We start from the raw sequence: 15,681 nt of genomic DNA, 5'->3' as shown, positions 1-15,681 counted from the left end.
AATTGTTCACAAAGAAAAGTAAAGCTAAGGAGCCCATATCTTTTGCTGCTTATTTGTTTTTTTCTGTAGAGCCAGTGCTGGCAGACAAAGTGTGGCAGACAGGTGGGCAGGGCAGGTGGGCAGGCAGGCAGGCAGGCAGGCATCCTCCCTCCCCTGCCCTTCGCTCCCGGATGGATGGTGGTTGGCCCAGGGGCTGCTGGTGCATGTCATCTGAGAACCTGGACATGTCCCTCCATTTGAGTCCATGCCAGCACTGCCAGTTAACATCGCATCTGGTTGTGTTTGAGTTGTCAGAAGCCAGACAGAGACTTTTTTTTTTTGAGGTTTATACATTTCATCACATTTATGACAATGAAAATCTGTAGCTCGAGTACTCCAGGTCTTAAGGGACCCAGGTGTCCAGGACCTATGAATCACAAGGAACATTTTGTAGCGAAAAGGACACTCAATGTCTTCTGCAGTGCAAGAAATCAGTCTAGACATTACCAGCTTTTAAAAAACAATGTTGAAAGCAGCCCTCTAAAATTTTTCTGAGTTATTTTTTAAAAAAACTCAAAACCAGCTGCGCACGCTCAAATAAACTTGATCACAAGCCCAAGACAGTGAGCTAGTCTCATCCGTAACTGCAGCAGTGCTACACCTTTTTAATCTGGAGCTGAGGAATATGATATATTGTATACACCAGTGAATTGTAAAGTAGTTAATTTTCTGAGCAGCTGACAGGAGTGATTGATTGGGCTCACTCCTTACAAATGCCTCACCTTCTCCCTTCTCCCTCTCCTCTCCTGCCTCCCTGCTTCAGAAATGGCTCAGACCACAACATCCATCAAATCACATACACTGTTTTAGTGAAGAGCTTCACAGGACAGCAAACAGGGCTTCATGTTTGCTCTGTATTTAAGTATTACAGTCAGTTTTGCCCTGCACAGTTCTGAATCAGACCATAATATTATTTCTTATCACAAGCCCTTTTCTGTTGCAATTGCTTGAAGAACTGCAGTGCTGTTTTATTTCATAGTACATTTGAGGTGGAAGGGAAAATGTAATGGGATAAGTGGCAGTTAAAACTGCTTGCAAGTTGGTTTAAATTTTTCCTAATTCTTTCCCATCAATTTTATCCTGTTACAATAGCATTCTGAAATATTTTAGTAAGATTAAGAAACAACCTCACTCATTTAATATTTTTATTTTTTTAAAAGGAGGATCCTATATAATTTCACCAGTCTTCAAAGTCCATACTTAGAAAAGGATATTTTTTCCATTATCTTCTTCTGACTGACAACCATGGAGGCACAGATGAATGTGTCTTTCTGACCTTAAGATCACTATATTTTGAGTAAGAAGTGATTTTACTGAGAGCAACTTGCATCTGACAAGATTTTACCCACAAAAGGAAATAATGATTTATCTTAGAAGTGTTTCATAAACTAGTACATGCTTGGGTGGACCAAATACTGTCCACTTAAATTAGACGTATACTAGTTTAAACTCGAATTAGACAAATCTTAGTAGCTGCTTCCAGAAGGCTTTATTAGTATTATCAGCCATGTTGATTTAAGAATAAAACTCATCTTTGTCTATATACTAGACATCCCTTGATTTGTTTTTCTTTGGTCTCTTCCTCCTTTTGATTCTGGAGGTTTAAATTAGTGGAAAATAAGTAAGAATATCCTTTGAATTAACAAAATCTTCACCCGCAATGTCAAACTTCACAGCCAGTGTCACAGCCTCTGCAGTGCAGCGTCTGACATGAGTCCTACTTTCTTCAAGATTTGTTTCTCTCATGCTGTGGCAAAATAGGATAAATTAAATATACCACAGCAGAGATATTGGAAGAATTCACTTCACGTATGCAGTTGTTGCCGTGGGACAGCTGAGTAAACAGCTTGCAAAAGTCTGTTTGAAGACTGCCAGCTAGTTACACCCATAATTTCATCTCTGTTAACAAAAACAACTCAAACTGTCGCAATGCCCCAAGTTGATTATCGAGCATCTAAATTACAAAGTGTTGCTTAAGTAACCCTCTGCAGCACCAGGGGCTGTGTTTTGATACCCGTTCAATACTTCACACCTTGCTGATTAGTAGAACATCCACCAAAACCAGCAAATGCATAGGAAAAGATGGTTTGGGCAATATTATCCCATGACTGACAGAAAAATAGTTGTGTAATACTGTTAAAATCAGTGAGTCAGAATAACAAGTCTTATAAACATGTCCTTCTGAGTTGGATATAGAACGATCCAGGGAGTGAGAGTGATCTGCGAGAGGGGGGGAAATTCAGAGTAACTGTTTTTGCAAATAATGCCATTGTCACATCCAATTAGCTGCTGTTTCTGATGTAGTGCTCAACATCAGGTTGTCAACAAATATACCTGCACAGACTTACTAAATTTCAAAGTGATGTACTGACAAGAACCATAAGACTGCTTGGGCCGTGACACCAGAAGTAAAATGGAAAATAACAGTTCGCTGGTGACCCTCTTACTGGAAATTGGAGAGTCCTTCACTGAGACTATCTGAGTGAGTTATTCCACACTAAAACGAGGGTCAAACCACACAAAAAAGCTTGTGTGAAGACTCCATAGATTCACAGCATACTTCAAACTTAGGTCTGTTGATTCTGCTTGATGAAAAAAGGCTTCACTAATGCAACATCACACTAAATTACAGAATCAGAAATTTAGACTGAGGGAACCCAAACTTTTGTTTGTGGAAACAATATAATGGCTATTGTGCAATACATTGTGCAAAATATACATGTACTACAATACATTTAGGCATGTTATTACATTTAAGCACACCTTGCACTAGAATACATGGACATTCACTACTGTGAATGTATTAAGTCCTTTGTATCACATAAAAAACTGTGGAACAGCAAATATAACATGAGCCATATGCTGGGAATCTCTGTTTTCAGTGATGTTAACACAGCTTCAGCACAAGCAATCTACACCTCAGCAAAATCTGAATGACCATCACTCTCAATATTTGTATCAATTACCAATTATTTTGATGAATTGCCATTATAAAAATATGTATTTTTAATTGTACTGAGTTTCATGAAGTTTTTAACTGCAAAACACCTGGCAAGATGGATGAAGACTTCAGACAAAGACTTAAAAATCATGCATTCAAAGAAACATGCTCCCTCCTGTTCAAATTTGTCTTTCCACATTGTCTTAACGTATTAAGAAATCTTAACATGTTAAACAAAAATTGTGCAATAATTTTAGAGATTAATGACAAGAGTGGGAGAAGACAATGACTTTTCTTTGAGAAATTATCTGGAGGCACTTTGCCTCCAGTCTCCAATTAAAAAGAAACCACAGAATGCCTTTTATCTTCCCCTAATTCAACTTCTTCCTCAAAATACTGTGCTAAAGCAGTATGCTGAACAAAAAAAACCCCAGAAATGAACTAGATAACACAAGTAATCTGTGTAAGAGGTTTTATGTTGTCCACAGAGTTTGAGCATAATTGTGCTTATTTCACAATGCCTGTGGTGCATTACTCTGAATTCTACAGACTATATACATGAGGTAAACTGAACAGAATCATGTATGCCCCTGTATGCCACCAAAGCCCACTTTTTCATCTAGGTTATGGTTCTCCAGTACAGGTGACCCATGCAAGCCCAAGCCCAGTACAAAGTGCCGGCAAGCATCCCAGAAATTCTGCTGTTCACTCAAGTGGTGTGACACAGAGCTTATATGCATTTTGCAGGTCACCTTGCACATTGCTCTGATGTGGTTTTGCATTAGCAGAAGGACAGTGAGAGATGAGATTGCAAATAATGATTGCAGTATTTAGGACAGTGGAGGAGAATGTTTTGTTAAATTTGCATTGTCAGTGATTGTGCACAGAGATTGCAGAGGCTAATTGCCACATATGTGTCTGACAGTAGCTGACGTGAATCTTACCGTTCATGCTTTTACTGACTGGACTAAAGACTGTACACCCGTGTGTGTGCCTTTTTCACTGCACTCTCTCTCATTTGCCCACCTGTAAAATCCTCCTGTGTGCCCTTATTCAGCCCCTCTCAGGTCCTTGGGCACAGCTCCCACTACCTCAGCGTCTCACTCTGCAGCCACTGCAAAGCAGTTCAAGGTCACTAGGTGGACAACAAACTGCAAGCACAGTGTGTTATTGCTACCATGGCATTTCAAGTGGAAATATCTGCGAGGTTCTTCACAAAACCAAAATTTCCATAAGGTTCACTTCCAAGCGAGTATAGAGTATACGGATGGAGAATGAAAACAACGGGGGCGCTTGGTAACATTTATAGTTGTGAAGGCAGCAGCTGAGTGAGAGCTCAAAGAGTTGGCACAGGATCTCCTCCTCCAGCCTAGCAAGGAAAAGACATTACTGGAACCAGAGGGAGAAGGCGGGGATCTAACACTGTGGAGGAGCTCTGTGCTTGAAGAAATATGGATGTGCCACCCATCAAGGGTAGGACTCTGCTGTTGGGCACAGGGACTTCAGCGAGCGAAATGATTAACCAGTTACAAAATATGGAAAATAAGGCACCAAAAAGCTGTGACCAACCCACTCAAACCCATATGTGAAAGTATAAATCAAACTCTAATGGCCCAGTAAATCTGCAGTTGGTACTACAACATTTCATGCAGTGCCAGCTAAAAGCTTTTCTTCTATGTTTTGGGTTCACTTTGTTTTTTAAGATCTTTGCCACAAAAGAAAAGCCTCAAAAATACATAGCATTTTTACATTTTTACATACATTTTTACATTTTACATGCATTTTTACATGCATGTAAAATACATACTGCATATTTTTATGTAAAAATGCATCTACATATTTTTACTGAATTTAGAAGAGGAGAACAAGAATAAGGAAGCTCTAAGAGAATAGCAACACCACTCTATATCTATTGGCTCACATCAGTTATCTCTTGTAAAACCCCAGTGAAGAAACTAAAGAAAATTGGTTTCAGCATCTCTGCCAATCTGTCAGTTCAACAGGAAGCACTTTCTGCCATGCAGTAATAAATGTTTCTTGCTGTCAAACTCACTTTTTTACCACCCCTAGCATCTCTCTAGGACTGGCAGCAGACAACTTCACCAAACCTTAATGACAGCCTTTTATAACCTCTACATAGTGTCTTTTATTGTAACAGCATTAAACAAACAAAAAAACACACCAAAAAAAAAAAAAAAAGACAAAACAAAAGACCCCCAGCAAACCTTTTAATTCTGCTCTTTTCCAGTGTCACTGGTGAACTTTAATGAGACTCATGGTCCAAAAGGCAAATTCTGTTCTGAATTTCCTACTGAGTATATTGGCAAAACAACAGCTGTCACACAGTGCTAAGGCTGTCTCCTACCCACCCCCTGCTTTGGCACGGCTTGCTTGGATGTGTTGATTCATACGTAGGAGAAGGGGAAAGCACTGGACCCACTGGCTGTAGAGCGTAGGAAGGAAGCATGTCTGCCAGCAAATCTCTAGGCTTTGATCACTCCTACTTATTTGCCTCTGTCTCCCTGCTGCACTTATTTTGCCTACAGTCATCCCACCTTGGCAAGGATGCTTGCAAAAGCTCATAAGCCAAGCATAGTCAAGCCTAGTTAGTATAGAGATGGGAAACCTCCAAGGCAAACCTAGCTACTGCAGGAAGATATCCAGCTGGCATGCTGCTTTCTATTTTAGCAAAAACCAGTCACCCAGCATTGCGCGGTAGGTGAGGGGTGGCAAAAATGCACTGGTGGAAAGCACTTTTTCCTTTCTTCTTTCAAACAGAAGCCTGGGTCACTTACAACCACTAAAGTACCATAAGAATTTACCTACAACAATCATATGAAAAGAGATATACAGATGAAAATCTAACCTGATTCATATTGCACATCCTTAAAATTACGCCCACAAATATCTCCCTTTTTTGACGTTTGAAGTTACTGAAAGGTTTTGATTTTCTCTCTAAGAAGCTACAACTTTGTACCTCAAAGGGTTTTAGTATAAAACTCACTAAAGGCTTTGGCATTGAAATACAACACATCTAACTCTCTGCATCTCATGTAGTCATTTGGACCCATGTAAAATGCAACATCCCACCACCTGAGCAACGAAGACTGCAATTTACCCATGTGTAAAAAGTAAATGCCAGATGCCTCTAGGATAGAACCCAGGATCAGTGTTAGGATAGAATCCTGGATCAGTGTTACTCAACTAGTGGTCTACAAGACATCAGAAGTTAGTCCTTGAAATGTGTGGAAACACATACACTTGTTCCTGTGCAGCTGGGAGGTAAGCATCTGTAGGCAGGCTGTAGCTGGGAGTCAGTGCCCTATTTTTGTTAATAGTCTAATTAACATGTTTGGAATTAAAGCAGCAAAATTATGATTTCACAAAATAATATTCAGTTTACAATAAGTGCTGCATATCTCATCTATAACACCACTGCCTTCCCTACCCAACATCTAAACAACAGTGGGATAGAACATTATCTACAGAGTTTGTTCATAGAAGTGAGAGGCCTCTCCAGTTCTAAAAATATGAAGAAACACTGCTCTACAGAAACACTCAGGGGATGCTTTAGTAAAGGTTTATGTTCCTGGTTCATACTACCAGTATGAATATCTCCCATTTTATGGTATTTTTACCTCTGGGTTTCAGTTCTACCACCCACAGTCACTGTAATTTCCTATTACTTCAGCATCCGCCCACAGATTCTCTGAACAATATATTGGGCTCTTCAGGCAGTATGACAATACTGATACGTAATAATTACATTACTAAACATTTGCATACCTACCCTGCCTTCTCCAGCAACTCCTGAGCTGAGGCACCAACAGATTTGAGCTTTACGAAGGGAGTCACAAGGGTGACCAGCCGAGGACTCTACTTTGGTCCTGGTGATGCAGAAGGGATGCATGCACAGAAAAGCCCAGCATTGTTATCAATGCGCCCATTTTCATTTCACATCAAGTGGGAAACATTTTGTTTTCAGTGGAATGTCTCTCAGAAATCCACTTCTTGATAGAAAGGAGTCTTTAGTTTTGGGGTTTTTCCCTAATCAAAACCATGGAACATTTCACCCAATTTGCTCAACATCATGGGAAAGTGTCTGCAACTGTAAGCAAAGCTTTAAAAGTATCAGGAAAATTAGGAAGGGGAAGACATGAACAGCCTGGCAGGATGGTGGCTGACAGATGATGTTGATTAGGGCTGGATGGAGCAGTAAGTCAACAAAACTTGCCACTTCAAAATAGCTTAAACCAAACATGTCCCAAGGATCATAATCCAAACCGGGAATGGGAGGGGGTGACAGAGCAGGCAACCCTTCCCTGCAACCGCTCTGACAGCTTTTGCTTTGGGGTATTGCAAATCTTTGTACACAATGTACCAAAGTCTCAGTACTGAACACATCACAGCCTGCTGAGTGTACTACTGCAAATGAAGTTTATAATAACTACACATTCCTGAGCAATTCTCAAAAAATTTGACTACAGGGCTGGTATCACAGACCTATCACCCCTAAACTTCCTATTTAATATGCCACGGCACCTTAGACAATCCATTTCCCTTCAGTCTAATACAGAGAAATGCTAAGCTTGGGAATTATAATGATATTATCACTGTTGCTGTGTAGTAATTGGGGGAAATACTGACTTTCACTGATCTCAGATTGTTAAAAACCTGTGAGTAATTAAAATTAATGTGGAAATTTCTGCTAGACTGCTTAAGAAATAAAGAAGCTCTCTGCTGACTCTGATGATAAGTTTAAAATTTGCTGAGGACATCAGACCATGAGAAAAAGAGAAAAAAAATAATGAAGACACAGCTTTTTTTTTTTCAGTGGCAGAGGCAAAGCCTGTCATGGGCTGGCACAGTCTCACATGCGATAGTATCTTTTAGAGGCTACAATTTTATCTTCTAAAAATAATTACAGTTAGAATCTCAGAGGGAAAATGTTGATCATAATGTGCAAAAATGAAAAGACACAGAACTTCTTCTGAGTAATACTACAAGGTATCTTTTAGTCACAAATGTTGCGACTAAATCTTCCCTTTTGTAGAAACTAATCTAATCACTTCACGTGAACCAGAATCACAAAAACAAACAAACAAACAAATTAGCATTTCTTGGTAAGATTTATCCTTGCAAAAATTATTTGATCTAATATTAAAATTTGGGATAATTCACTTGGGAACAGTGATCTGTTTCTGCTTCCATTCAATCAAGGAAAAAAAAATCCCAGTAGGGCAAGGGTTGAACCATTTTACTTTTAAGTTTATTTTTCCTTGTTGTATTTAATGTCCTAACCAGGCGTCCTACAAAATAAACTACAACAAGCTTGTCTGGACATTTAATAAGGGCCAGATTCAGCAAACTCCAGCTAGTAAATTTAGCATTTAATGGGCAAAATTCATTGGTCCAATTCTGTAAAGGGAAAGAGATATATTCAGGGAAAGATATTACATGTAGAGATGTCTCAGAGAGATACTACTAAAGTGTACATCAATTTTCATTTATAGGGCTTAATTCTTGGATGTGATACCTTTATTTTGTAGAGACTTGCACCATTTCAACTTAACAACTATTTTTGAATATTTCCAAATAGATAATTTCAGCAGACTTATTTCAATGTGCCATTTTTGAAGTCTGAGAGAGTTCATCCAAAGCCTTTTTTGATTTTTGGTTACAGAGCTCAAAGCAGGACATAGTACGAAAGTACCTATTTCCTTTCTGAATGCCATTAGAGTATTTTCATACTTTATAACAGAATCATAGAATCCTCAAGGTTGGAAAAGACCTTTAAGATCATCGAGTCCAACAATCAGTGTAGCAGCACCACCATGTTCACCATTAAATCATGTCCTCAAGAGCCATATTCACACGTCTTTTGAACACTTCCAGGGATGCTAACTCCACCACTTCCCTGGGCAGTCTGTTCCAGTGCTTTACAACCCTTTCCATGATAAAAATTTTCCAGTATATCTAATCTAAACCTCCCCTGGCACAACTCAAACAATTGGATCATTATAAGGACATGTTTCTTTGTTATCAGTAATTTTACTGTACCTCTGTTGGTCAAAAGAGCCAAGCTAAACAAAGCAGAAAGAACCCAGCTACTGAAGGCTGAGTTTTCAGTATTTTTGTTCTAGGCTGTGTGGAATGGAACAACAGCTTTACAACTGGCCATGAAAGCACCCAGCTAATGTGGCATTGAGGACCTGATCCCACTTCCAGAAAAGTCAGTGGAAAGACTTCAGCAGTGCTTGGACCAAGCCTGTTAAATGAGATGAATGAGTAAGAAGAATAATACACAAAATGATTCACTTTTAATAGGACTATTGTCAAAATACAATGCAATCAGGAGTTTCAGATCCCTTGAATGTCTGTCAGTGCATGCCTTTCCTTCTGATTCTCTGGTCAATTCTCTGCACATGTGCTGCCCCCACTGCCCCTGGTGCAGTCTGGATTTCCTAAGTCAACCCCCTTTGTCTAGAGTTGGGAACATGAAGGCAATGATAAAGTTTGCTCAAATCAGGGAAGAATGCAGAACAAGACTAGAGAGGTAGTGGTTTCTCATCTCCTCTGCTAGCATACATGTTTGCCTGTATGAGTCTACACCACCCCAATAAATATTAGTGCTCCTGTGTGCCACAATGTCTGGGCAAATGGTAATAAAGTACAGCTCAACTAGAAATTAGATCCCAGGCCAAGAAAGACAAAGGCATAAAAAGAAATTGGTGTAAGATTCAAACTGTTTACCCACTTGCTTTACTAAAATCAGAATTATAGAAGATATGGTTATGAGCTTAAAAGGGACTTTCTGAATTCATTTAGGTAGGAAAAGAGAGATTTTCATCACTTACATTTGAAGGAAAAAAGAAAAATTTAAAAGGAGGAACATAAGGAAAAGTATTGAAATGGATATTTATCAAAGGCATTCAGGGAACGATCACACTGCAACTTACTATATTGTTTTGATTTTTAAAATGTAATTTTGACAACACAATTGCTTTAACTGTCTCTAGTGATAGCAAGTGATTATAACCATTGCTTGTAGTATGGCAAGAGGCTTTTTAACATCTGAAAACAATAAATGAAGCACTGAAAGACAATCTACACTTTTAGCTTTTTGTTGATTTAGCAACCCCAAACGACACTCCAATGACTAATACTGGACCTGATATTATCTCCAGTTGTTATCATTGTCTAAATGAATAGTATATGCTGAATTTTATAAAGAGAATATGAATAGTAAAAAAATGTATAAAATATTTATCTACGATAGAAAAGGTAAAAGCCACATGATACAAATGGGTAATGGTGATTTATGTAATGCTCACAGAGTGTAAATGACCCCACTAAATCTCATTATCGTAAGTATAGATATAAATTCCTAGGTGACAACTGAAATGTGGAAATAGCAGGAGCATTATAGATCTCCAGTCTCCAATTACTCTAAGGTAAAGCATGAAAGACTTTTTTACTAAATGACAAAAGTATCAAAGAAAATAGGGAGTAATATGGCAGGTAAAGACTTTATAATCTACCACTTTGAACTGCTCTTCATATTAACAGGAAGTGAAATTTGGGTCTGAACTCCACACTATAAACTTGGCTTTGTTCCCACTGAAATCAACTCTAATTTTGCTTCCAACCTTCATGGGAATGGACAAAGTGAAAAAACATGTGAAACATATTATTTTAAATATGTATGTACTATTTTTTTTACATGGCCTTTCTGAGGTGCTGAGAGGTAATAGCAGAATTACTGCTAAGACTTTCAACAGAGACAATGACTCTTAAGGATGCATACTTGCCTGCATTCACATGCATATACAGACCAACAAACAAAATGTAAAGGTTTTTATATGAATGTACACCATTCACTCTCTCTAAACTCAGAGACTTATGAAATACCTGGAACTCCAATGAAAATGACTGTGCAAGCACACTGTACTGATAAACTAGACTCCAACAGGAATCATCACCTCCACAGACATCTTCAGTATTAACAATTAGATTGCATATATGTAAAATGTACCTGTTTGGCCTATTTTATTCAGCAGTAATCCCATTTTAAAAAAATTATTTTTCTTACTTTACTTCCACAAGAAGAAAATTTGTTCAATGCTGTCACCTAAGCATCCTTTGTAGCCTATGCAAGGCACAAACAAGCACATCCAGACAGTGACTAATCCCACCAAACTTCTGACATCTCTTTCATCCCATCATGCCTGGGACATCTGCACCTGAAATGCATCAAGTCAGAAGGTGTGTCCAGCTCTACAGCAGTGAGATGACTAAGGAGGAGGACATGGCAACTAATTTGGTCAGTTACAACTTGCTTGTGTTCACAAGCACACAAGTCTGTACTACTACACATTGTCTACCCCGATTCATTTTGTCTACTCTCGTAAGTATCAAAATTTTCCCAACAGTTGATAAATTAAAAAAAAAAAAAGATGGTAACAGACTTATTTTTTGTATTTCTTTCACATACATTAGAGAGGAAAAAAATCACCGGATTTCAGTCTGTATCAAGCCCAATATGCATCAGCCTCTCTCCTCCTCCCCCTCAAAATAAAGTAAGCAGTGATATTTTCACCTCAGTTCATATCACAAATATGATCTGAATTTTATGTATGGTAGAACAAATCCAGAAGAATTGCAGCAAGGCTGCAAGCATGCAAAACCAGGGTGAGACCAAATTTTGTTTTCACATATGCTAGTGTGGGTGTAATTGACCCCTGTATACCCGAGAAGTTCAAATACAAGACACAAATGCACTCAGCAACCTTGACCTATATCCCATGTGTTGCTAAGTCAACCTGTCAGCATCAGGATAAATACCCATGAGAAGGTTGCTTTCAATTAAAGTGCTCAACAAGCTCTCCCAGGTAGTTTTGAAACAGACACGAGAGTAATCTTAAAACGAATGCTGTTCCTGGGCTAACTGCATTCTCCTGGATTAGTCTCTGACTATCTGTACTTCTACTATAGACAGTTTGTGAAATAAACATCCAAATGCCCTATTTACCATTTTGGCTCCTATATAAACTAAGCGCTCTTCATTTAAGCATGCATATTATTTGGGCTGAATTAATCAAAGCAATAATCTGTAGAGGTTTATTCAGCTCTGGCAATTCCAACTTTGCAAAAACATTTAGGGAAAATAAAGGAATTTGGGATTGAGAAGAAAAGTAGAGGTCCAGCCCCCAGCAGAGACCTACGTCGTACAGCACTGACTGCTCTGATGAGGAATGGCTCAAACCAAGCAGCTTTATCATATCATAAACCTGCACCTCCATTGAGATGTGTGGGGATAGAGAGGAGCAAGGCGGGTGCTGGCTGCCTGTGAGCTGGCTGTGAGTCAGGACACTACTGTCTGTCTGTCCGGCAGTGAGGAGCGAGCAATGCTCCAGCCAGGGCTTGCAGTCAGTTCTCAGAATATGATTTCAGGGACCTGCCAACTGGAGCCAGAGGCCAAATCCTACATGGTTGACGCCCCATTACTTGCAGACTTTCGCCTCCCTTGTTTGATTCTCCCTTGAATCTCCTCCCTCAGGGGAGGCCTGAGGTATGAATGCTCCTGCCTGAGCAGATTTGAAGGGAAGGGCCACGACAGATTTGTCCTCCATCAGCTCTTCTAGCAGCTCCCTCCCCAAAAGCACACTGCCCTTGGCACAGTCCCCATCATGACAGCAGATACAGGAGACGCCCACTGCTTCAAGGCCTCCCTAAGTATCCCCAATAACACCAGCAGGGTCCCAAGTGCAGGAACGCCCCTCTCCACCTCTGCATCACCCCACCACTACCCTCAAACCAGAGCCCAGCACTAACCTCACAGAAGTCCCGGAGCTCCAGCAAGAGAAAGGGGCAGACGCAGGGCTGCTGAACCTCCCACCATCTGTGCATCCCCAGAAGGGAGAGTTAGCAATCAGGGAAAGGCATGGGATGACCATGGTCTCTGTTTTCAATAAGGCGAAACTCTTGTTTAAGAGGAAATAGTTTTATGGACCATCTAGGCCTGGTCTTGAAACCTTGGCAACGCAGAGTTATAGACCAACTTTCCTAACTTAAACCTTTTGCCAACAACAGAGATGTTTCCATGAAACAGAAGGAAAAAACACACCTCATGCATAGTTTAAAATCACTTGTACAGGGAATGTTTTTGGCTTCTCTCCCAGTTACTCAATATGTGAGCACTAAGACTTGATCAGAAAGAAACAATAGGGGAAAAAAGGGCTATGTATTCTAGTTACATTCTTGTTTTTGCCTTTTGGGGCTAAAAGAAAGAACAATTTCTAATTGTTCCAAGTAACTGTTGTCAAAATACTTTCCTTTGTTTTGCAATGTAGAAATTAATTAATTATATCTCTGTGATTTGGAGGGGGTGTATCTCACTTGCCTGTAATACCTCCATTACTAAGCATTTTAGAAAGACATTAGCCCCTGTAATTTGATTTCTATTTGGTATTGTGTATTTATTCAGTAGCTTTGCAAATATACTTAAGCTCTATTGTGTTGGAAATACTATTTACAGAATGCTTTATAAGGGAACAGTTTGAACTGGTGTATGCAGAACTGTGTGAAGTTAATTGACCCAGACACCTCTGGTTGAAAACCAAATTAAACTGCTGGTGACACCTGCATAAGTTTCTGTTTCCCACCTTTTCTAAGCTCTCCTCTGAAAATAACTGAGCCAGGCTAAATCCAAAAAGTCATTAAGAAATCTCAAGTCCTTCATGTTTCTTCACTAAAAGAATGACTAATGCAGTTTCCTCTTAGGGCAGAGGTCTATGGATAGGCAGGCAGAGGGATGTAGTCCGTGCTCAGAAGGTGCCAGTGCCCTCCTCATATTTCTGGGAAAGATACAAAAAAAAAAAAAAAAGGATACTGGAACAAAATGGATTTTAAATGGCAGTGAACAGCAGTTAGAGAGAGCTCATCGAGATCAGAATTAGTCTAAAATTAGTCTCAGTAGTCTAGAATACATATTTAGATTATTTCTGCACAGGACAAACCATCCCATGCCTCTGGGCTGAATTACCCCCTGGAAGTGATTACAGCTTTACAGAAGGAGTTCAGTCCAGGCTGAACAAGACAGCTAACACCTGGTGACAAGAGATGCAGTCTTTATAGCTCAGCTGGCTTCAACCTTTAGACCTGGCAGTGACAAGTTCCATGTCCTAGTACCCCAAATTACACATTCTGGAGGCATGTGCCATTTTAAGTAGACATACGTGCCATAAAATCTAACCTGACGTTAACCTGCATGACATGACCTGATTTGCTGCTGTGTCTTGGCATACCTGCAGGTAGGCTGACATGCTTTAATGCTTCACACAGCCAAAATAATACAGTAGCTTTTATTAACAAAGTTAATGCCAATTCATGACAAAGAGCATTGGAACTATTACCGACGCTTAGTTGAATCCCTTGGGGAAATATCTGAACTGTTCTAGTAATTAACAGCTTGCCATAATGCAAAACGATAACAAAGACAAGGAAAGGTGGTATAGGAAATCACCCTTGAAATAAACTTCTCCTGAGGAGGTATGTTTGTTGTTCAAAACACATTTTCCACAAATAAAGTCAAAACAAACCCAGAAGTTCTGCGTGGGAGGGAGGAAAAGGAGGGGGAACATATCTTGCATTTACTCATTGAAGCCCATCAAATAATGGATGAGAAATCAGAGCTGACATCATGGCATAACCAGCAGTCTGGGACCTATTTGCATGTGGTTAGAAACTAAATTCTCCTCTGCTGCTGATGTCATTTGACAAACTTGCGTTAGTGATGTGGATTGGCAGGATTTCCTTTTTTTCCACATAATAAACACCCAGGACACACCATAGGCCTATGGGAACCTGGGCATGTCAGGAACACTGCATGGATGTGTGGTACTGGAGAGGAGAACAATTCACATTCTGGTGCTGCACATGCACCCACAGGGAGGGATGACACCCGCTACCATTTTCTGTGTGCACCAGCAAGCACTCCATCAGCCCCACATTCAGAAACAGCAAACAGCATGACATCTATAGAGTCAACATATTTAGTAAGCAAATACTATAGTTAGTATGCAAAAGAAACAAGCAGGGTGATTCCTCTTTCATCCCTTCAGGCAAAATAGCTCCAGCCTGCATGAATGCATCCAGCGTGTAAACCAATTAGGCACATAGTGCAAAAGCTGTGGGGTCCTCTGCCTGACATAGGAGCAACCAAAGACAACTTACAGCCACATTTAATTTCCTCTCCAATTAAATTAAATACTGTTTAAAGTGGAAAAAAAATTAGCTAAAAGTAAAACTGAAGTTTAGTCTTTCTTGTTTATTTATAGCTTTACTTTAGGCATATACACACAATGTGTATACCTTTTTTCTAACATATACTAGAACTATACACTGAAAGCTTTAAAACATCCTCACTGTTTTGATTTTGGTGTACTGTGACAAGGAAAAGCTATGAAATTTATCATGCTAATTCAAATGAGAATTATTTTTTGGTTGAACTAGTTCTTTTACAATTGCCTTCAGACTTCGTGCCTTTCACTGATACTATTAGTGCTATGGAATTACTTACTCCTTATTTTATATATGCTTTTCTGTAAGTCGACTAACAAAACTAATTAGTAGCCATGAAAGAGCATATTGATAGAATAAAAATATATATAAAATAGTTCAGAGAATTCTCAGCCTGAACC

The 15,681-nt window shown here is 39.4% G+C and overlaps 1 protein-coding gene across 8 annotated transcripts in view; it reads right to left on the bottom strand.

Annotated features, from left to right (window-relative positions):
* The window catches only part of CREB5 (cAMP responsive element binding protein 5), a 256,030-nt gene that overhangs the window by 30,423 nt on the left and 209,926 nt on the right, over positions 1–15,681 (bottom strand). The gene's annotated exons all lie outside the window — the stretch shown is intronic.

Source organism: Corapipo altera, unplaced genomic scaffold (genome assembly GCF_003945725.1).
Source record: "Corapipo altera isolate COAL_440 unplaced genomic scaffold, ASM394572v1 44, whole genome shotgun sequence".
Classification (NCBI taxonomy): domain Eukaryota; kingdom Metazoa; phylum Chordata; class Aves; order Passeriformes; family Pipridae; genus Corapipo; species Corapipo altera.
Note: the sequence above shows the minus strand (reverse complement) of the source record. Positions and strands in the feature narration are given on the sequence as shown.